The following is a 24,308-nucleotide window of genomic DNA, read 5'->3' on the forward strand; positions in this document are numbered from 1 at the left end:
TTTCTACAGGTGTGATGTGGTGGCTAGTAATCCCCCTTCCTGTCAGGATTCCTCCTGTCCAGTCCCACCCAGTCTCCAAGAGGCTTTGCCAGGCAGTCTCTGCTGCCCCCTGGTGGTCACTCCATGCAGGCTGCTGGAGGTGCAGGTGTGTCCAATGTCCTAGTGTGGGGCTGAGACTGAGGCCCAAAGGATCCTTGTAACCCGCTCCAGGGTGGGCAGGGTGGGAAGAGAACTCATGAGATAACTCCCTGATGCAGGGACTCTTGGTCCCTGGGGAGGAATTAATGTTCTGTACATGACCATGCCTGTCTCAAGACCAGGCAGCAGAGTTTCAGATGACCCATGAAAATATGAAAGGTTCATTTGGAGGAGGAGGGTGTCAGGATCTGGGCTTGGAGTGGCACACACAGGACCCCAGACTGTCTTCACTGGCACTGGCTGCTGGTGCAGGGTCAAAACAGGACAGGGACAACACTGTTCTAAAGCCAAGGACAGGAGAATTCTCACCCAACAGACATCGGTTCAGACCCACTCAATCTGGCAGACACTCCATCCTGGCAGATCAGTGTGAGCTAGACCCTGTCCCTGTCTCAGAGTTTCCATCGTGTGGGTCGGAGCACAGCAAACACATTCAAATTGGTGACACTGCAGATTGTCACTACCACCCTCTCTCATTGTCTGGTCTTTCATATTCATTTCACATCCAGATGATTGCTAGTCTAAGGTCTTTTTGGCCACAATTGACCTTGCGGCTCAGTGTTGCCCATGGGAGTGTCACCTGGGCTTCTTTCTGAGTAATATTTATTGTGGTGAAGATAAATACAGACTATATATAAGCAGTGCCTTCCCTCTTGAGCCTGGCTGTGATAGCTGGAGCTGCAGCAGCCATCCTGAGGTCTGTCTGTGACATGAATGAAAGTAAAGCCTCCATAGTAGGGATTGTAGGACAGGAAGTGAGACAAAGCATGGAGCTCAGGGAATTAATTGGTCAGTATCTAGAGAACGACCATCGGACTCCAGACTTATGGTTGCAGGTGAAAAAGACTCCTTTCTTCTTATATGTCTAAGTGTCATGTGTGTGTTCCCATTAGAAAAAAAAAAAACCCCAGATGAATGTGATTAATAATGAACACCAATCAATCTATCAATAAATGCAAATAATTATTTGGAAATCATTATGTTGATGATGTGCAGATAATGAGTTGAGATTGTAGAAAAGAAATGACAGACAGGTACTGTGTGGAAAGAAGCTGAAGGAGCTTCTCTCGACGTGACCCTGGAGCTGCCGTCAGGGGAGGAGGATAGAAGGGTCATAGGAGGTGAATTTGGGGACAGCAGAGTCAGTGCCCTGTGGGGAGGGTCTGGCTTGTCTGAGGATGAAAGACAGTGAGCAGCTGAGGTATTTATGGACAACCGCAGGCCATCCCCATGTGATGTAAATCTACAATGTGAAGGGATGTGGTACCAGGATTTGACGTCACACTGAACACACACACCTGGGCCTCAGTCAGAGGAGCTGAAGGAGGGTCCAGGGGAAGGTGGAGCCCTCGTCCTGTGACCACCGCCCTCTGTCAATGAGCTGAGGCAGCAGATGACCCCGAGGACTGTCACATGAGGGGACCGCTGCACCCCTTTCATTTGCACAGGAATTCGCACAGGAACGTCTCTTGTGATTCAGAGAATTTTGACAACACATCACTCTGCTCTGTAATAATAACTTGTGTGAAAATATCACATTGGACCTGAACTAGTTTTGATGAGGGACACCTTTGTTTATCATTACATTTTCTTATTCCTCTTTAACCCTGAGGTGACATTGTCATGTGTTTGCTATAATATGCATTTTATACCACAGCATACAGTGTTATTGTGTTTTAGACTTTAACAGTGATATCTTTTCTAGAATTTAATGTGAGAAAATGTTTTGCTATTTATCCACTTAGTTACCATATCAGACACTTTTATTTCTTTTTGTCGATTCCCATGTCTCTGTTTAGTGGTGACCTTTGATGTTTCTGGGACTGAGGGACTGCCGGTGATCAATTTTCTAAGTTTTTGTGCGTTGAAAAAGTTTTAGTTTGGGCCCTGGCCGGTTAGCTCAGCGGTAGAGCGTCGACCTGGTGTGCGGGGGACCCGGGTTTGATTCCCGGCCAGGGCACATAGGAGAAGCGCCCATTTGCTTCTCCACCCCTTCCCCTCTACTTCCTCTCTGTCTCTCTCTTCCCCTCCCGCAACCAAGGCTCCATTGGAGCAAAGATGGCCCGGGCACTGGGGATGGCTCCTTGGCCTCTGCCCCAGGTGCTAGAGTGGCTCTGGTCAAGGCAAAGCGACGCCCCGGAGGGGCAGAGCATCGCCCCCTGGGTGGCAGAGTGTCTCCCCTGGTGGGCTTGCCAGGTGGATCCTGGTCTGGCACATGCAGGAGTCTGTCTGACTGTCTCTCCCTGTTTCCAGCTTCAGAAAAATACAAACAAACAAACAAACAAAATTTTTAAAAAAAGTTTTAGTTTGCCTTGTTTTTCTGGAGCTATTTTCACTGGGTAAGGACTTGAAAGTGAACAGGGTTTTGTTATGGTTTTACTTTAAGTATTTAAAGACATTGGTCCACACTTCTTCCATTTGTGTGGTTGTCACGGTGAGATCTGCTCTGAATACTCTGGTTCTTTCTATAGAACTTGCCTCGTCTCTCTGATGCTTTTATGATTCTCTGTTCAACACTGGTTTGAGGAATATGACTATGATTGTGTTAATAGTTTTGTTGTTGTTGCTCTTGGGGTTTATTATGTTTCTCGGTCCATGGGAGTCCAGGTTTCACTGAAATTTCAACCTTTTGGGCCAGTATTTCCTTAAATATTTTCAACCTGCCTCCAAACGTTCTGCTTTATAAACTGCAGTTACATGCATATGAGGCTCCTTCAAGTTGTCCTACGGCTCACTGATGCTTCTGTTCATTTTTTCAGTGTCTTATTTTGTCTGTGGTTTCCTCTGTTTTCTATAGTCTCTTCTGTGGCATCAGTTCACTAACCCTTTCTGTTTCACTGATTAATTGTATCTTAAAAACTTTTTCATTTTATGCAGTGGCTGGGGTGTTGCTCTTGTCCTCCTAGTCTGCAGCTACCATGTTCCATCACCCTCTACCTTCCTGAAGAAGTGGAGTATAACTTTTTTTGAATCCTTGCCTACAAATTCCATCATCAGTGAAATTTCATGGCCAGTACAATAGTTTAATTTTTCTTCTTCTTATGGTTTATGATTTCCTGTTCCAATCAGGAAATTGTGATGTGATGCCACACTTGGTGAACATTTATTTAGTGAACAGTACTTATATTTTAATATATGCGTTTTGTCAGCTATTCTCGATTATTGTAAATTCAGTGAAGTTAATAGAAATAGCTTGATCAGCCCTGGCCGGTTGGCTCAGCGGTAGAGCGTCGGCCTAGCGTGCGGAGGACCCGGGTTCGATTCCCGGCCAGGGCACACAGGAGAAGCGCCCATTTGCTTCTCCGCCCCTCCGCCGCGCTTTCCTCTCTGTCTCTCTCTTCCCCTCCCGCAGCCAAGGCTCCATTGGAGCGAGGATGGCCCTGGCGCTGGGGATGGCTCTGTGGCCTCTGCCCCAGGCGCTAGAGTGGCTCTGGTCGCAACATGGCGACGCCCAGGATGGGCAGAGCATCGCCCCCTGGTGGGCGTGCCGGGTGGATCCCGGTCGGGCGCATGCGGGAGTCTGTCTGACTGTCTCTCCCTGTTTCCAGCTTCAGAAAAATGAAAAAAAAAAAAAAAAAGAAATAGCTTGATCCTTTCTCCAGTGGGTCTTACACTTTCTCAGGTGGGACCAGAGCAGCGTGTAGTCTTGTGCTGATTTCCCCACCACTGAGGCAAAGCTCTCTGACTGGTCACCCTGGTGTCCTGATTAGGTACTTTTCCTGTCTGACTGAGGGAAAGCAGAACTTCTGATCTTGGTGTGAGCCTCCATGGGGCATCTAGTCTCTCACGTGAAACTTTTTTTGGTGTCAGGAAGCTTGATTTCACAATGTAGTGATCAGAACTCAAGAACACTGCATTTCTCTAAAAGCGACTGGGACATGGAGACTCACGTGCAGCAGGGCTCTGGGGAGATCTCTCTGGAAGTAAACATGGAGACAGGACTGGGTGGCCTGTAATGTGTAGTGACAATTGAAGACTCAGCTGGGAGGTCATCCTGAACTGAGCACAGACTTGGGATCTTGTTCTTTGGAAGTCATGACACCTGAGCCCCACTCTCAGGGGTGAGACCTGGGGGAGGCAGTCCTCTGCACCAACAGCACGTCCCTCTGAGGGCACTGTTGTGAGCCACCTGGTCCCCAGCAGGGGGGCGAGGGTGGTCAGCCCTGAGGAGGGACCTGGGTGGACTCCTCAGTGTCCACGGCATGGGCACTTGCTCTGCTCAGAACCCAGGCTGCTCTGAGCATGAACTCAGACCTGTGTGTAGATCTGAGGATGAATGAAGGACATAGACTCAGTCACCTTTTAGGATGTCGAGGTCCATTATCATTGGCTGTATGTCTCTGCCTGTGTGTCCTTCTACTCATGCCCTCTGTCCCCAAATCACACTCGGGGCCAGGAAACGTGAGGATAACCCTGTCCTGTCAGAATGAGGCCACTCCTGACCCACCTTCTGTGGAGCTGCCTGAGGTCTGGGGGTGGGCAGCCTGAGGATCTGGATCCGGAGACCAGGGACAGACCTGCTCATGGCTGTGTCTACAGTTCACCTGGGGAATGGTGTTTTTGTCTCACTTCCCCAGCCTGTGTCACTGTGAGCAGTATCACTGCTGTCAAAAGACTGACAGTAATAGTCAGCCTCGTCCTCAGCCCGGGCCCTGCTGATGGTCAGGGTGGCTGTCTTCCCTGAGCTGGAGCCAGAGAATTGGTCAGGGATCCCCGAGGGATGCTCACTGTCCTTATAAATGACCAGCACAGGGGCCTGGCCGGGCTTCTGCTGGTACCAGTGAGTATATTTCTTATCCAGTAAATCTCCAGTGCAGCTGATCCTGGCCGTCTCTCCCAAGGCCTCTGACAAGGAAAGTGGTGACTGGGTCACCCCATATGAAGCCACACAGCCTGTGAGAGAGGGGAGGAGAGAAGGCTTGAAGGAGAAGACCTGTTCCCAGTAGGTCCTGCCTGAGGCTGTGCAGGGACTGAGCTCAGGGATGGGGCAGGACCAGCTCAGGACTGTGCTTGCAGGGACTTATTGGGGGGGCAGGACCCCTGAATTCTGTAGAATGCTCTGACCTGTGGAGAAAACGAGGGGCAGGAGGTAGAAGGGAAGGCAGTCCATGGTGAGGAGGGGTTTCCAGGAGCTCTGCCCTGAGGCTGCGCAGCTGGCACTGGCCTCCCCAAGCTTAAGTTTTATCTTCTCTCCTTAGAGCCCCAGGGGGCGGAGCATGAATGCAAATCTGTTCTCTTGTCCCTAATGTGTCTGTCTGTGCTCTTGTCTGAGCCCTAAAGTTAAGGGCCACATGCTGGTAGTTTCTTGATATCAGAAGTAGGGCCAGGTGTGTGATTTTGAGTAGAAAGCTGATTTAGCTCAATAGAAGTGTCTTCAAAGGAAATCTTCAAATTTGTAACCACATTGCCCCCGGGCCTCCCATGATGAATGTGTGACCAGACATTTGTAGCTTTTAATAGATGCCACAGCTTGGTGAGTTTTACCTGCAGCTGTCACTGACATTTTAATAATCCATTGTCATCACTGGCCGAGCCTCTTTTGTCTAAGGAGGATGGAGCTGTCATTGTGAGGGTAATGATTTTCTCAATGTCCCTTAGACCGTGATGAAGAATCATTGTTCCAATCCAGAAGAGGGACCTCAGAGCCTAAGGAGTAGTCCCCTCCCTGCTCTGCCACTGTCCATGTCCTCTTCCTGCCCCCTTCCTGGCTTCCTGAGCCTTTCCTGTCCCAGCCCTGCCCCTGTATCCAGGTGCTCTGTCCTCCCCGAGTTAGTTCTAAAGAGAACTCAGGTCGTCATGGAGCTGGAATCTGTGTTTCCCAGTGACATAGAACTGTCTGTGACAGAGTAGGGGACAGTCCCTCTCCTCCCTCCCTGGCTGAAAACACAGGATCACGTGTCAGCAGGACACTGGGAATCCGGTTACCGGTGAGAGTCCTTGTGACAGATGAGGATTCTTTTCCTAACATGGTCAAGGCCACTGAGTTTGTACAACTGTCAGTACTGGAAAGGAAACCTTACCAGTTATGAAAAATAACTGACAAGAAAGCATGTATCACCTTATATTCCGGACAAATGTGTTTGTTTTCAACCCGGTGCTGCTGAGGATGCGATGAAATGAATTCACTCACAAAAGGCTGGAGGTGCTTTTCATAGACATGATGCGTGAGGCGCTGTGATGATCCACGTGCACAGACAGAAGGACCCCAGGACTTGCTCCTCAGAGTTTGGTCTTAAAAGATATTTGCAGTAAGACAAGGGTCACCTGTCTCAGTAACGCCCATTAGTGTTTTCCGTTGATGGGGTGACACCAACTCCTCTCTCCCTTCCCACCTGATGCTTCCGCTCAGCACTCCCACCTCAGGTCTCCCCACGGGGCCCTGCTGGTCGCTCCTGCAGGCCGGGTCTCACACCTGAGCTGTGGGTCTCATCCCAACATGGGAGGTCACTAGTTGGTGCCATCCTGGGACAACTGACTTCATTGACAGGATCTGTGCCTGTAAATTAGGCAAATGTAGCGCTTTGTGGAGAATAGCAAGTCATTTAACTTCAAAAAAATATTTCTTATGATCTTTCCTTTCTCTTGATCTCTGCACAAAACACAGCTTTATGTCTTGTTATTTTGTTTCAGGTTATGATCTCCACCTGAAATCATTCATTACCCTAATACAAAATGTGTTTGGTGGCTCAGAAACATTTTAAAAATCGTAGTTGTATTTAATGTCTGGTCTTTGAGAATGGAAGTAGTGTAGACACATGATATAAAAATTTCCTCATTCTGCCCTCAATATTCTTGGTTTCTCTGGAAAGTGGTGCAGCCATTCCTCCCTAGAGAGTTCTGAGTTGTGAGACCCTATCGCCCCCTGATGGCTGTGACTATGTACTGCAAGGACAATGATATCTTTCTCCCAACTCTACCCGCAAGGACATGTCATTCATCTGACCTTCTCTGTCCATATGGAGTCCAGAAGCCACACGTAGCTGTTGAGAATAAAATATGGGTCGTCCTGTAGGATGTGCTGTAGTTCTGAAATACCCACCAAATTTTTAAGATTTATTTAAAAATAGTACCAAATAGATGAATATATTTATTTTATATTGAATTGATATTTTTCACTAATCAATTGAAAGAAACTATATTATAAAAACGAATTCTACCAGTTTCTTTTTATATTTTAAATGTGGCAGGAGGAAAATTTGCAATTACACATGTGATCCTCATTTTATTTCAGTAAACAGGCCTGCACAGCAAACTCAGAATATCTGCCACTCACTTGCTTTCGTAAAAAGACAGAGAATCATCTGGCATCTTATGGAGAAACCAAGTCTCAGTTTTGAGAGCACAGTGAGAGGCCACAGGATGGAGGTGAAGACCAGGGACTCTGGGGTCAGAGACCATCGTTTGCTTCTGGATGGGCCACTCTCTAGTTCTGACCTCAGACAGGGTGCTCGTCCCTCTGTGCCTCAGCTTCCCCATCTGTAAGTGAGTGATGATGAGAATGCTTGTCTCACAGAGTAGTTGTGATTAAGCAGGGTAAGAAATATAAAGCTCTGTGAACGGTGCTGATACTTATGAATGTTATATCTTCCTCCTTCTATTAATATTCTTAATGTCATCTTTATAGGTTTAAAAAAGTTTTTTCATTGATTTGAGAGAGAGCAAGAGAGAGAAGTATCAACATGCCATTCCACTTAGAGTTGTGCACTCATTGATCGTGTCTCACATGTGCCCTGACTGCAGAATCAAACCCACCATGTCGGAGCTTCAAATAGACGTTTTATCCACTGATCACCAAGTCATGGTCTCATCCCTCTTTTTATAATAATGCATAGAATTCTGAAAAGTGGAAGGAAGATAGATGCAGAGACAAGAAATTTCATGTTTGGGACATTTTCACTGACAACAACGGCTGGAAACATGGAACTTCACATGCATGTGCCCAAACACACATGCACACACAAGACACACACACAATGTACACACATTCAAGAACACAGACATATGTGCATGCAGGACCACATGTACATTGATTGCCCTTTGCACAGGTCTCAGGAGGCCACTCTCCCAGCCCCTGTCCTGCTCACTAGGATTTGGGCACAGGGACAAGGTCCTGGTTCTCCATCCTGGGATGTCCCAGGAGAACACAGCAGAGCCACTTCCAGTTTATTCCTTCCCTGATGCCTGTCACCTCAACCCTGTTGTCTCATATGAGTCGTCCCTATGTGTGACTCCTGGTCCTGGGAGGCACACTGGTTCTGCAGACACTGCAACCAGAGCTGCGCACGATGACATGAGTGTGTGTCCTGACCCATCCACAGAGGGCAGCATGGGGACCTGGGGCCAGGTGAGGACAGACAGGCTCAGAACTGGGCCGGTGTCCCTGAGGGGAAGGGAGGCTGTGGCAGAGAAGGCAGGGACAGCTCACACTGGTCCCTCTGGCTCAGTACAGAGAGGCACAAGGGGGATTCTTAGATGACAACATAGCGGACTTTGGTCAGGGGGCAAGGTCACCCCCCACTGAGGCAAAGCTCTTCTGACTCCTCAACCTGGGTCTTAATTGGGAGCTTTACCTCCGCCCAGGCATGAGCACATGTGACTGTGTGTTGACTCTGAGAGATTTTCCTTCTTGTGTCTTGGCTGGCTCTGTTCTCAGCCTCAGGAATCTCCCCAACATGAGCCCCTCAGTCCCCGGGCCCAGTGCAGACCTGCAGAGATCTCTGTGCAGCTCTCTCCACACTCTGCTTTGCAGACTCTCATTTCTTCCTTGGGTCCTGGAGGCTGTGACCAGGAATCTCATTCAGGGGTTTCAGGTGATCTCTATGGAAGGAAGTAGCAGACAAGACTTGGTAACTGCAAAGTGGTGACCATGAGGACTCAGGGGGAGGCTGCCAGGTCCTTCTGAATGAGGCAGGGTCATGGGAACTTGGTATCAGGCAGTCACTGGCCTGACTCACCCTCAGGGGAAGGCAATGACCTGAGGGAGGCGGGTCTCTGTCACAGTGGACCTTCCCAGTGAGGGCACAGCGTCACCAGCCAGGGGCTCCAGGCTGTGATGGCAGGTGTGTCAACACTAGTTTGCTCCATTCAGGGTCCTTAGCTGCCCTGAATTCTTGGGTGTTAGGAGCTAGGTTGAGCAGGGAGGATATGGAATTAATTCAGAACATTTTGCTTATGAGTGGCCCTGTCACCATCAATTACAAATTCCAGGATCATTACTTCTAGACACAGATTCCGTCAGTCTGTCTGTTTACTCAGGTCCTCTTTCTAGAAATCACACTGCAGCATAGACACAGCCGGACAGCCTGGAGCTCCCCGTCCCGAACCTACTGCTGACCCACCCTCTGCAGGGTCGCCTGAGGCTGGGAGGAAGGCTGCTTGGGGATCTCAGCAATGAGTTGTGCTCATGGCTGTGTCCACAGTCCTTCTAGGGGTGGGGAGAGTGTGACACAGATGGAGGTTTTCATCTCATTTCCTCGTCCTCCTGTGTCACTGTGAGCAAGACCACTGTCTCACACCTGACAGTAATAGTCGGCCTCGTCCTTGAGTTGGGCCCTGTTGTTGATGGTCAGGGTGGCTGTGTTTCCCAAGTTGGCGCCTGAGAATTGGTTCGGGACCCCTGAGGGCCGACTGTTGCTCTAATAGATGACCAGCACAGGGGCCTGGCTGAGCTTCTGCTGGTACCAGTGGACATATTTACTTCTAATGTTGTTTCCCCCACAGGTGATCTTGGCCATCTGTCCCAGGGCCACTGACTCTGAGGATGGCTGAGTCAGCTCATAGGAGGCCACAGAGCCTACAAGAGAGGAAGGACAGATGAGCTGTAGACTGGAGGATCCCTTCCCAGGGGACCCCACCTGCCCATCCTGGAGCGGGCTACAAGGATTTTCTGGGCTTCATTCTCAGCCCCACAATCCTAAGGGTCTGATTGAACAAGTTACGACTCCCCTCTGCCCCTCTGTATTGGCAGGTTCTGCCCTTCTGGTTCCCAAAGAGCCAATGAGCACAGTGTGGGGTCAGCTCTACAGCCTGTCATCCAGCCACAGGGTCATGACTATCCCGGCCCATAGGCAGCGCTGTACTGAGCTCAGAGTCGGATCTGGGCTTGTCAGATCTCTGGCCTGGGGGTGGGTTGCAGCACCTGTGCAGAGAGCGAGGAGGCCGAGGAGAGGGGTCCAGGCCATGGTGGAGGTGCCCGGAGTCTGCTCCCTGAGGCCCAGGCTGGGCAGGTTCCTCCCAGGCCTCTCTTATCCCCTTGCTGGAGAGAGCTGCTGGTATGCAAATCAGCCAGGCTCAGGGGCTGCCTGAGGAGCTCCATGGTTTCTGTGCGGGCTCAGGTCCTGCCATGCTGGGAGGGGAGGGGTGAGTCCTGCAGACACCCCCCCTTCCCAACACTTTCTAGTTCATTCCCTGGTGCCACAGTGTGGGACTGACTTTACCATTACAGATAATTTTAGGGTCCCCCCTGGGCTGGCCGGGACACAGCAGAGCTCAGAGGTGAAGTCTGTCTGCATGTTCTGAACTCATTACAGAATGGTAACTGCAGAGGTGAACATGTGAGCCTGAGGTCAGTGCAGTGTCCACCCCAGTCACAGTCTGTGAGCATCAGACCTTAATAAATTCCCCCATGCTAATGGCCCGTAAAGATTTATGAGTCTTTGCATTGATATAAGTTCTTGTTCTTGGTGAGAGCTCCTTGGGAAGATCACAAATGCTGTGCGTCAGTGTTCCTGTGTGCACTAGTACCTGGGACAGATGTAATGCTTGAAAAATGTTTGAGAGTTTCAGAGTTTTAGCACAAAAGCAGTGTGTGTGGAGAGGAATGAAGTACCTGGAACACTGCAGGAAAATAGGCAAATTCTATTTACAAGAACCACACCTGACAGAGTCAGAATGTCACATCAATGTCAAAGGGGATACTGTTGAAACCCTACATTTTTCCTACAGGTGTGAATTGGGGCTAATAATCCCCCTGCCTGTCAGGATTCCTCCTGCCCAGACCCTCCCAGTCTCCAGGGGGCTTTGCCATGTGGTCTGTACTGCCCCCTAGTGGCCACTCCACACATGCTGCTGGAGGTGCAGGTGTGTCCTCTGTTCAGGAGCTGATTCTGAAAATACTGCTCTGGTGGTTAACTCCCTGATGCAGGGACTGCTGGTCCATGGGGAGGAACTATTGTTCTGTACATGACCATGCCTGTCTCAAGGCCAGGCACCATAGTTTCAGATGACCCATGAAAATATGAACAGGTTTGTTTGGAGAAGGTGGGTGGGCCCACCTGAAGCATCTGTGTACATATCTTGGGGTGGCATATTTTTGGTCTTTGCCTGGGGGACACAGGATCCTAGGATGAACTTTCACTGGTTCTGGCTGCTGGTGCAGGTTCAACATAGGACAGTGGATCACATTGCTCCAAAGACAGAGACAGGAGAACACTCACCCAACAAACATCAGTTCAGACCTACGTTGTCTGGCAGACGTTTCATCTCGGGAGATCAGCGTGAGCTAGACATCATCCTTGTGTCAGAGTCTCTATCGTGTAGATCAGAGCAGAGGGAACACACTTGCATTGGTGACTCTATAGTCCCCCATCCTCTTCTTGGGTCTTGTCTTCTGTATTCATTTAACAGCTAGATGGTTGCTCATATCAGGCCCCTCTTGGCTATTATTGCCCTTGTTTCCCAGCATTGGTCCATGGTGTGTCAGTCACCTGGGCTTCTTTCTGAGGAACTTTTGCTGTGGTGAAGGTAAAAAACACACTATATTTATGCAGTGCCTTCCCTCTTGAGCCTGGCTGTGATAGCTGGAGCTGCAGCAGCCATCCTGAGGTCTTTCTGCGACATGAATGAAAGTAAAGCCTCTGTAGTAGGGATTGTAGGACAGGAAGTGAGACAAAGTTGGAGCTCTTGGAATTGCTGAGTATCTAGAGAAAGACCATTGGATTCCAGTCTTATTGTTGAAGGTGAAAAAGACTCCTGTTTATTCATGACTCTAATGGCCATGTGTGTATTTTGCATTAAAAAATACTGACAAATGATGGAAATAATGAACACAACTCAATCCATCAATCAATTAAAATAGTTATTCCATAAAAATAGTGCAGCTGTTGGTGATCAGCAGAGACTGAATGAAAAATGATAGGCAGGCACTTTGTGGAGAGAGCTGTAGGGAGCCTCTCTGGATGCGACCCTGGAGCTGCCATCAGGAGAGGAGGATAGAAGGGTCACAGGAGGTGAGTTTGGGGACAGCAGAGGCATATCCTGTGGGGAGGTTCTGGCTTGTCTGAGGATGAAAGACAGTGAGCAGCTGAGCTGTTTATGGACAACAGCAGTCCGTCCCCATGTGATGTAAATCTACAATGTGAAGGTATGTGGTACCAGGATTTGATGTCACACTGAATACACACACCTGGGCCCATAGTTAGAGGAACTGAAAGAGGGTCCAGGGAATGGTGGAGTCATTGCCCCATGAGTGACCATCACCCTCTGTAAATGAGCAGAGCCAGCAAATGACCACGAGGACTGTCATATGCGGGAGGGGGGGGTGCTGCTCTCCTTTCATTTGCACAGAAATTCACACAGAAATATCTCTTGTGATTCAGGGAATTCTGACAACACATCACTCTGCTCCTTAATTATGAACTTGTGAGTGAATGTCACATTGGATCTGAACTAGTTTTGAATGAGAGATGATACCTCAGTTTATCATAACATCTTCCTCCTCTCACCCTTTGAGGTGACATGTCATATCTCTGCTTTGACATACATTATAAACCTCAACCTACATTGTTATTATGTTTTAGACCTAAAAAGTGATACATTTGTAAAATTTAAAATAAACTATTTCTCTATTTATCCATGTTGTTATGATATCTGACCGATATTTCTCTGTGTCGATTCCCATTTCTCTCTGTCTCAGGGTGTCCTTTGTCTTTTTATTCTTATACTGAGGGTCTGCAGGTGATCAATTCTCCAAATTCTTGTATGTCTGACAGTGTTTTACTTTGTTTTTCTTTTTTTCTAAATATATTTCCACTGGGTAAAGACTTGAGTTGGGGTTTTGTTTTTGCTTTTAGTCTATTAAGATATGTTCCACTTTCTCCTTGTTTGTGGTGTTTCCAAGGAGACCTCAGATCTGACCCCTCTGGTTCTTCCTCTTTGTTGAATGTGTTTCATCTCTCTGATGCTTTTGTGATTTTCTCTTCAACACTGGTTTTAATGCATTTGATTATGTTTGAGCTGTGACCTGAGGAGTGAGAATCCACTTCAGTCAGGAGTGTATTTTAAAGGGTCTGTGAGGCTCCAACCAGGAACCAGGGGGTTTGAGTGCCCACCTCCCCTTACTCCCAAGATGACCCTGAGCATAAACTTGTAGCCCCAAGGTCAGAGTGCACCTGGAGGTGGGAGGGAGAGTCAGAGGGTAATTGGTCAGGGCGTCTCTGGATGTGCTAGACAGGGGATCAACCCCTGAGATCCTTGCTGGACAATGAGGAAACCTAAAGTTCAACTGAAGCTGTCCTTGTGCCTGGATCCTGTGAGTGTGCAGGGGTGACATTGTGAGAGTCTGATACTCACATGTGGACACTGGCTCTCAAAGAGATGAAGTGGACTTCCTGAAGTACAGTCCCTGCACTGAGCCTTGTACACTGCTGATTCCAGGGCTGGTCTCCCTCTGAGGCTCCACCTGGCCAGTCCATCCTCTGTCCTCGGGGTTCCTGGCTGTAACTCTGCTGCCCCCTGCTGGTGGGGAGAACTCAGACCAGGAGCTTCTCTCCTGATGGTCACCCCAGAGCACCTGTAACCTGAAAGGGATTGGACCAGGGAGTCCAGCTCCCACCGTCTGCCTGCTGTGATCGCCCTCCCCACCCTGCTCAGTATAGAGAGGTGGTACATATGGTGCTGGGAGTTGGGTTGGTGCAGTTCCCCTAGCCGTGTCCAGGGAGTGAAATGTCCTTTCTTGATTGTTTGTTTTTATTAGAAGAACAGGGTGCAATTTAAATTGCAGGTTTCCCCCAAAATACAAATGTCTAGAGAGTTGACACACTACTGGCAATTTTGTTTTTTCTGTGTTTCAGAACTAGAACCACTGCCCTATCCACCCCAATGTGGGCAGTGATGTCATCATCTGTCAAAGATGAACTTCTGGCACTAAAGGTCAATTGAGCAGTCATAGCCTCATCATCATCATTACATCACCACAACTACCACCACCACCACCATCATCTTCATCATCATCATCATCACATCATCATCATTGTCAAATAATCACATCATCATGTCTTTATCATCATCTTCACATCATCATCATTACATCATCATCATTATCTCATCATCATCAATATCACATCAACACATCATTGCCGGGGTCCAGCCCCGGGGGGGGGGGATCCAGGGGTCCCACAGGAAGAGACGGCGTCGGCGAAAATGGAGTGAGAGAGCCGAATTCTTTATTCTCTGGTTAGCATTTACTGCCAGGCATCTCTCTCAATGGCTGGTCTAACATTACTTTTTATGCATACACACTGAGTTACAGTCACATGGTATTTTGTTTCACTATGGTTACATGTTTCCAGATAACAGTTAATTCATATCTATAAGCTACAAGTCAGGTGTAAGTTATTCAAAGTACAGTTATACAATAGTAATAATAATATTGGTACAAACTTCTAAAAGATTAGTACTAATTAATAACTCTATTTTACTCTTGTTGTGAGTCAAGGGCACAGAAAGAGATAGCAGACGAAATCATCAAGGACTAGCAGAGGACCACCGCTTGCTCAGGCAAATAGCCTTGAGTTCATGTAGTGTCCTAATTCTTTTTTCACAAGACTACAAAAGGCTTGCTGTTAAGAAACTGACATAGTATAAAGAGTAATTTTTACTTAGAGATACATAGAGTGCACCTGCAAGATAGCTAGTAGCAGCATAATATCAGAAGGCATTAGTTGCTATTGCTGCTATGAATCCCACCACATACCTCTCCTATTCTTGGAAAATACAAAAATCTCATGAGAATGTTTTACTGAGAAAAGCCCAGCAACTGCCTTCAGTGACAAAACAAGTCTTTTAACAAAACATTCTTTACTAGCCAGCTGCACTCCTATCCAAGGCCACGCAACAGGCCACTCCACTACACTTTACCTAAGATTCTAATATCTAGTTAAACTTTATTCATTTACTATTATTTATACACTAGCTAAGTTCTAACTTTATTCTTTCTAACATGATTAATAAGAAGAAGTTCTCCTACAAACTTAACCCTTTATGAGGGATATCATGGCCAGCCTCTTATGTTTATGAGCCCAGTTCAAGGGGCTTACAGGCTTTTCTGTGCAACTTACACCTTCTGTCTCATTTTCAAAGAAATTACTTCAAATCTACAGGAAAAGCACGGTACTATTATCCCTGTGCCACAAATAATAGCACACACCCAGAAAAGGGGGGAATATAAGGCCAGATTAATTCAAAAGATTAAAGGGGGGAGTATCGTTGTGCCTTTCCTTGCGGTGACTTTGTCAACCCGCAGCTGTTGGTCTTACTGCAGTGACTCTATCTTCTTTTGCTGTGACTTTGTCAACCAGCAGTTGTGGATCTTCTTCTGCTGTGACCTAGTTAGCCAGCATTAGTGGATCGGCTCCCGACATCTCCCCCTTTTTTATTATTTAAATAAAGCTTTTGTATTTTCACCGCTGTTTCCCTGAGACCGTTGTTTAAGAGTCGGAACATGACTGGAAGGACAAGAAGAGTGATAATTACCACAGCTATTATAATGCCTATATCAGTAGCTAAAGAGGTCAGGCCATGCATAGAAAATATACTTTTAATGTTTTCAACAAATTGATTAGCTACTTCTGAGGCAGAGACTAAATAGCCTGAATGTCCTAAGTTTTGTATCCGCTGATGTAATCTTCTCAAATCTAAACTAATGTCACTATTATTCTATACACCTAACAAGTGATTCTGTACATTATTCCAGGCTATGATAGACTGATTGTATTCTAAAGGAGTCACACATATTCACCTGAATCCTGCATGGCATCTAAGAGTCATTCTAGCTTTCATAGCTAACAGCTCATTACCTATGTGAATAAAAGCCTTCTCTAGAGCATTCACTTTCATTTCTAACTTCCTAGCTATAGTCTCTTGTACTGCTAATGCAAGAGATATATTATGAGATAAACTATCTTCATGATTTGCAGTGTGAACTGATTGAGCTAAAGCAGTGGTGGAAGCAGCTACAGATTCTATAATAGTAATAAGAGCAATAATTCCTAAAATCAATTCTGCAATAAATTGCTTTTCTGGATAGCGAGCAAGCACTTCAGAAGCAGTCTGTAGTGCATGCAACCCTGGGTCATCATACCAAGGCTGAGACAGACTAACAGGTAACATCACATAAGGTGGCTGCTGCAGAATAAACATGACTTGAGCTTTGGTGTCATAAGATAGACAGTTTGTTAAAACACAACGAGAGCAGGAAATGCTAAATATAGAATAACAGGATTATATGGAGAGTTTCTTGATGGCCTTTGCTGGGAAGTCACTGGTGACACAGGTGGCACAGGAGTCTCCTTCTGGCTGGGAGGGGGCAGCAGTGGCAGCAGAGGCCTCTGGTGAGACATGGCGAATCAACTGGTCAGGGATCCAGAGAGGCGAGTCAGCATCCTGTGGAAATATACAAGCATAACCTCTCCCCTGGGTTAGAATCACATCTGGTCCATTCCATTGACCTGTCAATAAATCCTTCCACTTTGCCATTGTTTTAGGCTTATCCAGATCCAGATTCCAGTGTCTCAGGTGTTGAATAATCCTGTATATCAGCATTCAAAAGAAATTTTCTAAAGCAAAAAGCATGATAAAGAAGATTTGCAGGAGTTCCAGTATACAAGTTTTCTATATTCATAAAAACATTTCTACTCCATTAATTAACAGGCAATTTAAAGAACACATTAAAGCTGAAAAATTCTAGTGTGACTTTTATTATTTTTCTATATTAATAAAAATCTAGAGCTTTGTTAGGTAAATCTACTCTGCTTCATGCTCTGCAGCGGTAGCAAGCAGCCTGAAGCTTGAAGCAGTTTTGTCAAAATCAACAAGTCTTTAGGATTCATATTTCATACTATATAAATTTAAATGAGTGCGCTTAACTTGTTTCAATTAAAATTATAAATTTTTAGGGATGGTATTTTTATAATATTAGAGCCGGCATATTCGATTTTTGCATGCAAGAACTTAAAAAATCACATTTAGACAACATTAAACAAAGACCAAACACAAACAAGAATCAGACAAAGTAGAGAAATTAGACAAATTAGAAAGAAACCTGGGATTTTAGAGAATAGAATATGGCCTGCTTGATTTTTACACAGGGCAATTTTGATTGGAACATATTGGATAGAAACTAAACAGAACTCTCTCTCAAAAAGCCTTGAGAATGGCCATTTATGAGATTCTGTTTAGCCATATCCAAACAGGTGTTCCCTTTGCCCTCTTTTCAGGCACAGAACAGGAAAGAAATAAAATGAGTTGAGAGAAAGAGGAGAACAAAAAAAAAACTGTAATTTTTCCAAACCCTTAAGTCCTTCTATTTACTAAAGAAAATCAGATAACAACACAACTTTAAAACTCATCTCAGTCTTTAATTATTCTTAAATTCTAATAGCTGCTACAACCTGCAGCTGAAATCCCTCCATTTCGACCCCTACAAGAGGCTTGCTTCTCATATTTTGCATGGAGGCATGGGTGGTTCAGTGGTAGAACTCTCGCCTGCCACGCGGGAGGCCCGGGTGAGGTCTGAGACAGACTGGAGTTGACAAATGGATTCAGGCTGGCCCCAATTGTTATTGGGGCCTGAGGCTAGCCCCCTTGCCAGTTTCCCTGATTGCTACTTTGATTACTTGTCAGATTTGGATTATGTGGAGGCTGCCATTTTATTCCTAACTTTGGTCCTAATGGCTTTCCATTTTTGTGAAATTTAGAACGGCACTGCTTTGCCCAATGAAATCCTTTTTGACAGCGTGGACACAAAGTCTTAGGTAATGAGACATTATTATTAGCATTATTAATTACGGGAGCTGTCCCTTGCACTCCTGGGCCTGCTTGCCCACTCTTGTTAGGGCATTGTCGGCTAAAGTGGCCCATTTGATTACAAGTAAAGCAAGTAAGACTTCCCTTAGAGGAAACTTCATTGACAGAAGGCATTTTTCCTTGATACATAGTCTTAATAAATTGAGGATACGTTTCTCCTTTTAAAGCTGCAGCAATAGTTACTCCCTGAATAAAAGCAGGATTTACATCCTGACAGGCTTTGATGAAATCCCCTATCGTTCCTTCTCTCCTCACTGACCGCAACATGGCCTGGCAAGTGGAATTAGCATTTTCATAAGCCAACTGTTTAATTATAATATCTACTGCCATCTCATTTGAAATAACTCTTCTTACTGCTTGAATCAACCGAGCAACAAACTCCTCATAAGGTTCATCACCTTTCTGTTTTACTCCTACCACAGTAACATCTCCACCAGACGAAGCCAGTAACTTTCTCCAAGCTGATATAGCACAACTATTCACTTGTATCAAAGCCGGTTTAGAAAGTTTTAACTGTTCACTAACATCAGCAAATTCTCCTTCTCCCATAATCATTTCTCTAATCACAGGATTATGAATCCTCCGATTCCTAACTGCCTGTTGTTTAGCTTGCTCCTCACATTCAGCTTTCCAAAGGAGATAATTTCCTCCAGATAAACAAGCTTTAGCCACTTGTTCCCAATCATAAGGAGTCATCCAATTATGAAAAACTATTTCCACCAAAGACATAGTATAAGGAGAGGTGGGTCCATATTGACTGCAAGCCATTTTCAACTCTTTAAATAATTTATAAGAAAGCGGCTCCCATGTAGGATTCTCCTCATCATCAAATTCACCAGCCACAGCCACAGGAAATCATAATGCCAAATCAGTTTCCCCTTGGTCGCAAGAAGCTTGAATTGCCTTCTGCAACCCTGTTAACCCTGATGATTTTTTTTTTCATTAACATCTGGTGATTGTACTGGTAGAGGCAAAGACGTTTTAATAGCTTTATTTTTATTCTTTTTGTCAGTCTTGGAGGAATATAATATGGGCAAGACTGTTTTTGACTTCCAAATCTCATTATTTCTGTTATATTTAGCTGCCTCATCTTCTAATTCAGCCTCATCTTTTGGAGATAAATGATTTTCACTATCATCCTGATGTTTACTTAATTTTAAAGAGGCCATAGCATGATCTGTACTATCTTGAGACTGCCTTCTATTTCTAATTAACGGAGTCTCTTCTTTTGGAGGAGCAGTTGCCTTAGAAAGTTTATGCATCTCATGTTCTGGATTTAAGGCATCTTTAATCAAGCTCCATAAAGCAAATGCATCAACTGGGACCTTTTCTGGTCCATGTAGCTCATAGTAAAGTTTTAAATCTTCTCCAACTTTAACCCATTTCTCGAAACTAAGCATTCCCTCATCTGGAAACCATGGAGAACATTTTTGTACGAATTTCATAAAACGAGCTACTTGTTGAGTAGAAACACTAACTCCTTTTAGGGAAAGTGTATACTTAATGACTTTTATAAAGAGTCTTCTTTTTTTAGACTCAGTATGGCCCATGACTTCTCAAAATCTTAAGTTCTGAAATTCTCCACCTATCCTCACCCTGTCTTTCTTACAGGGGGGTCTGCAGCACTCTGAGTGGAGTCCTAGCCGTCCTGAGACTACGAGGGGGGATTACCTGTAGGTCCCTGTTCGGGCACCAAATGCCGGGGTCCAGCCCCGGGGAGGGGGATCCAGGGGTCCCACAGGAAGAGACGGCGTCGGCGAAAATGGAGTGAGAGAGCCGAATTCTTTATTCTCTGGTTAGCATTTACTGCCAGGCATCTCTCTCAATGGCTGGTCTAACATTACTTTTTATGCATACACACTGAGTTACAGTCACATGATATTTTGTTTCACTATGGTTACATGTTTCCAGATAACAGTTAATTCATATCTATAAGCTACAAGTCAGGTGTAAGTTATTCAAAGTACAGTTATATAATAGTAATAATAATATTGGTACAAACTTCTAAAAGATTAGTACTAATTAATAACTCTATTTTACTCTTGTTGTGAGTCAAGGGCACAGAAAGAGATAGCAGACGAAATCATCAAGGACTAGCAGAGGACCACCGCTTGCTCAGGCAAATAGCCTTGAGTTCATGTAGTGTCCTAATTCTTTTTTCACAAGACTACAAAAGGCTTGCTGTTAAGAAACTGACATAGTATAAAGAGTAATTTTTACTTAGAGATACATAGAGTGCACCTGCAAGATAGCTAGTAGCAACATAATATCAGAAGGCATTAGTTGCTATTGCTGCTATGAATCCCACCACATACCTCTCCTATTCTTGGAAAATACAAAAATCTCATGAGAATGTTTTACTGAGAAAAGCCCAGCAACTGCCTTCAGTGACAAAACAAGTCTTTTAACAAAACATTCTTTACTAGCCAGCTGCACTCCTATCCAAGGCCACGCAACAGGCCACTCCACTACACTTTACCTAAGATTCTAATATCTAGTTAAACTTTATTCATTTACTATTATTTATACACTAGCTAAGTTCTAACTTTATTCTTTCTAACATGATTAATAAGAAGAAGTTCTCCTACAAACTTAACCCTTTATGAGGGATATCATGGCCAGCCTCTTATGTTTATGAGCCCAGTTCAAGGGGCTTACAGGCTTTTCTGTGCAACTTACACCTTCTGTCTCATTTTCAAAGAAATTACTTCAAATCTACAGGAAAAGCACGGTACTATTATCCCTGTGCCACAAATAATAGCACACACCCAGAAAAGGGGGGAATATAAGGCCAGATTAATTCAAAAGATTAAAGGGGGGAGTATCGTTGTGCCTTTCCTTGCGGTGATTTTGTCAACCCGCAGCTGTTGGTCTTACTGCAGTGACTCTATCTTCTTTTGCTGTGACTTTGTCAACCAGCAGTTGTGGATCTTCTTCTGCTGTGACCTAGTTAGCCAGCATTAGTGAATCGGCTCCCGACACATCATCATCATCACATTGTCCTCATTATCACATCATCACCATCATCATCATCACCACATTATTTTCATTACATCATCACCATTATCATCATCATCATTACACATCATCATTATCATTACATCATAATCACCATACCATCATCATCACTATCACATCACATCATCATCATCATCATCATCACATCATCACATCATCAGCAGTAGCAGCATCATATCATCATCATCATCATCATCATTTTTATTATGTCATCATCATTATCACATCATCATTGTCATGGTCACATCATGATCATGATCATCATCACATCATCACAGTCATCATCATAAAATTATCATCATTACATAATACCATTATCATCATCATCATTAACACATCATCATCATCATTATCACATTATCATCATCATATCATCACCACCACCATCACTATCATAATCATCTTATCATCATCATCATTCTCACATCATTATCATTACATCATCATCACCATCACCATCATTTTCAACATTAATATGATTTTCTTTTCATCATACACCTCTTGGGCTAAATATGGTGGGATTTCTACACTAGCCTAAGCTGCTGTTTTGACAACCTAGAGCTTCCTGCTATTGGAGTTGGAGTCTGTCTACCACCCAGATACATGATCCTCACTGAAGCCCTCTGTCCTTGTATGCTTCAGAAAAGGACAAAAAATTCAAGACCTGGGCCCATTCACTGAGACTCCCATTGAATTTCACATTAAGTGATAGGGCCCCTTTTTGGATATTGTATCATATAATTGGGGAAAATTGAACTTCCTGAGGTCTTTATTGGTTTTCTTCTTTCATAGAATGTAAAGTTCAGGCACAGAGAGATTAGATTCCCCAATACAACAAGCTAATGTAAAGCAAGTTCGGGTGTGGAGCCAAGTCAGATCCTGGCTCTTTGTGACAGAGCTTAACAAGGACGGGAAGAAAGGATTATGAGGGCTGGGCTCAGAGCCAGGGCTCATGTGCCCCTGGCTACTTCCCATCCCCATTAGGGCCTGGTTGTCATAAGGTGTCCCCTCCTTCTGCATATGAGGTGTTGGTGGGCTGTGCTCAGGTTAGAGTTGGAAAATCTGTGGGGGCGGGGGAGCTGCTTTGCTGTGCAGGGGCCTGGCCTGAATCCTGCTGGCTCTCCCTGCAGTATTGTTAGGTCTTCCACCCCCGACAAGTGTGAGTGACAGGTGTGTCATGGCCACTTTATTGGGCAGCTGAGTCTCCAGAAGACCACAGGTCTGCAGGTTCAGGAGGCTGAGGGGCTCACTCTCAGCTGTCCCACTCCCTGCTGTATTTCCATGGCTTAGCTCAGGGTGATGGCCAGTTTCAGGGTTCTTCTCAGGCTGAGCCTGGGGACAGAACCTAGGAGGAAGCATCTGTGTAAACAGTGAAGAGGGGGCGCGGGAGAGGGTCTAAGCCATGGTGGGGACACCCCAGAGCTCTGTCTCCTGAGTCCACAGCTGAGCCTGTTGCTGGATTCTGGGCTAAGTTTATGGATCTGGTTCATGTGGACTTGTGTTCACCTGTCATATCGCATGGGTGGGGGATTGTCACTCTATTTTGAAACATCTTAAATGTTGTGGGAGAGAAGGGAGAGGTGAGAGGCATTTCTATAGCTGTTCCCCAGAAACATTTACTGTGAAAATTTTTTTTCATTTTCTTAAATGTTAAATACATGTAATAAAAACTTTTCCATCTAATTATTTTAAACTGTATAATTTATACTTCCATATGTATCAGTTCACTGCAAATTTTTAATGTTCTGCACTAGGGAGCAGAATTGGAGTGGGAAACTCATCCTGAACGTGGACTTGGACTTTTGGGTCTTTTATTTACTACTGTAGATTTCTTTTTTATTATTATTATTTTTTTTTTGCATTTTTCTGAAGCTGGAAACAGGGAGATACAGTCAGACAGACTCCCGCATGCGCCCGACCGGGATCCACCCGGCATGCCCACCAGGGGGCGATGCTCTGCCCACCAGGGAACGATGCTCTGCCCATCCTGGGCGTCGCCATGTTGCGACCAGAGCCACTCTAGCGCCTGAGGCAGAGGCCACAGAGCCATCCCCAGCGCCCGGGCCATCCTTGCTCCAATGGAGCCTTGGCTGCGGGAGGGGAAGAGAGAGACAGAGAGGAAAGCGCGGCGGAGGGGTGGAGAAGCAAATGGGTGCTTCTCCTGTGTGCCCTGGCCGGGAATCGAACCCGGGTCCTCCGCACGCCAGGCCGACGCTCCACCGCTGAGCCAACCGGCCAGGGCCACTACTGTAGGTTTCTTATATGCTGCCCATGACTGGATGTTGCTCTGAAATTCAATCTGACAATCTCTGTCTTTAATTGCGGTGTTTAGAGAGCTTACTGACTGTAATTAGTAATATAGTTTAAATATGTCATCTTGTTATTTATTTATTAGTCCGTCTTTTCATCAATACTTTTCCCTTTTATCTCTCTGTTTAATTAATTGAGCATTTTTATGATTCTTTTTTATCTTCCTTTTTACTTACAATTCCTTGCTTTCTTATTATCTGTAACTTCGCTACGTCTACATTCAGCTGATGTGGTGTTTATTACATTGCACAGTATAAGAGAACCTTCTCTTCTTATCTCTTTTGGCCTTTCTGCTGCCATTGTCATACGTATTACCTTTGTCTGAGTTATAAATTCCAGTGTATGTTGTTGTCATATTTTGCATTAGACAATAAATTATCTCTTAAATACATGCAAATTTAAAGGTCTTAATGTTTCCCTGTAGTCAGCATTTCTGATTCTTTCATTCGTTGTTGTAGTTCCAGATTCTTTCTGGTATCATTTCACTCTGCCTGAGGGGTGTCGTTATTATTTCTTCTTCTTTTTTTATTTATTAATTTTTGAGAGAGAGAAAGAAAGAAGCAATGATTTCTTGTTCTGCTTACTTGAGCGTTCATTAGATTTGGATTATTTAATGATCTTTCTGTTTCTTCTCTACAAGTCCATTCAGACTGAATTTTTATGAAAGACTACGACTTTAACTTCAACTTAAATATCCAGGC

At 45.2% G+C, this 24,308-nt stretch overlaps 2 gene segments (V, D, J or C); both read right to left on the minus strand.

Annotated features, from left to right (window-relative positions):
* Positions 1–24,308, minus strand: part of LOC136325527 (immunoglobulin lambda variable 4-3-like) — a 735,727-nt gene that overhangs the window by 592,645 nt on the left and 118,774 nt on the right.
* Positions 1–24,308, minus strand: part of LOC136325528 (Ig lambda-1 chain V regions MOPC 104E/RPC20/J558/S104-like) — an 896,106-nt gene that overhangs the window by 580,086 nt on the left and 291,712 nt on the right.

This window comes from Saccopteryx bilineata, chromosome 2, assembly GCF_036850765.1.
Source record: "Saccopteryx bilineata isolate mSacBil1 chromosome 2, mSacBil1_pri_phased_curated, whole genome shotgun sequence".
Classification (NCBI taxonomy): Eukaryota; Metazoa; Chordata; class Mammalia; order Chiroptera; family Emballonuridae; genus Saccopteryx; species Saccopteryx bilineata.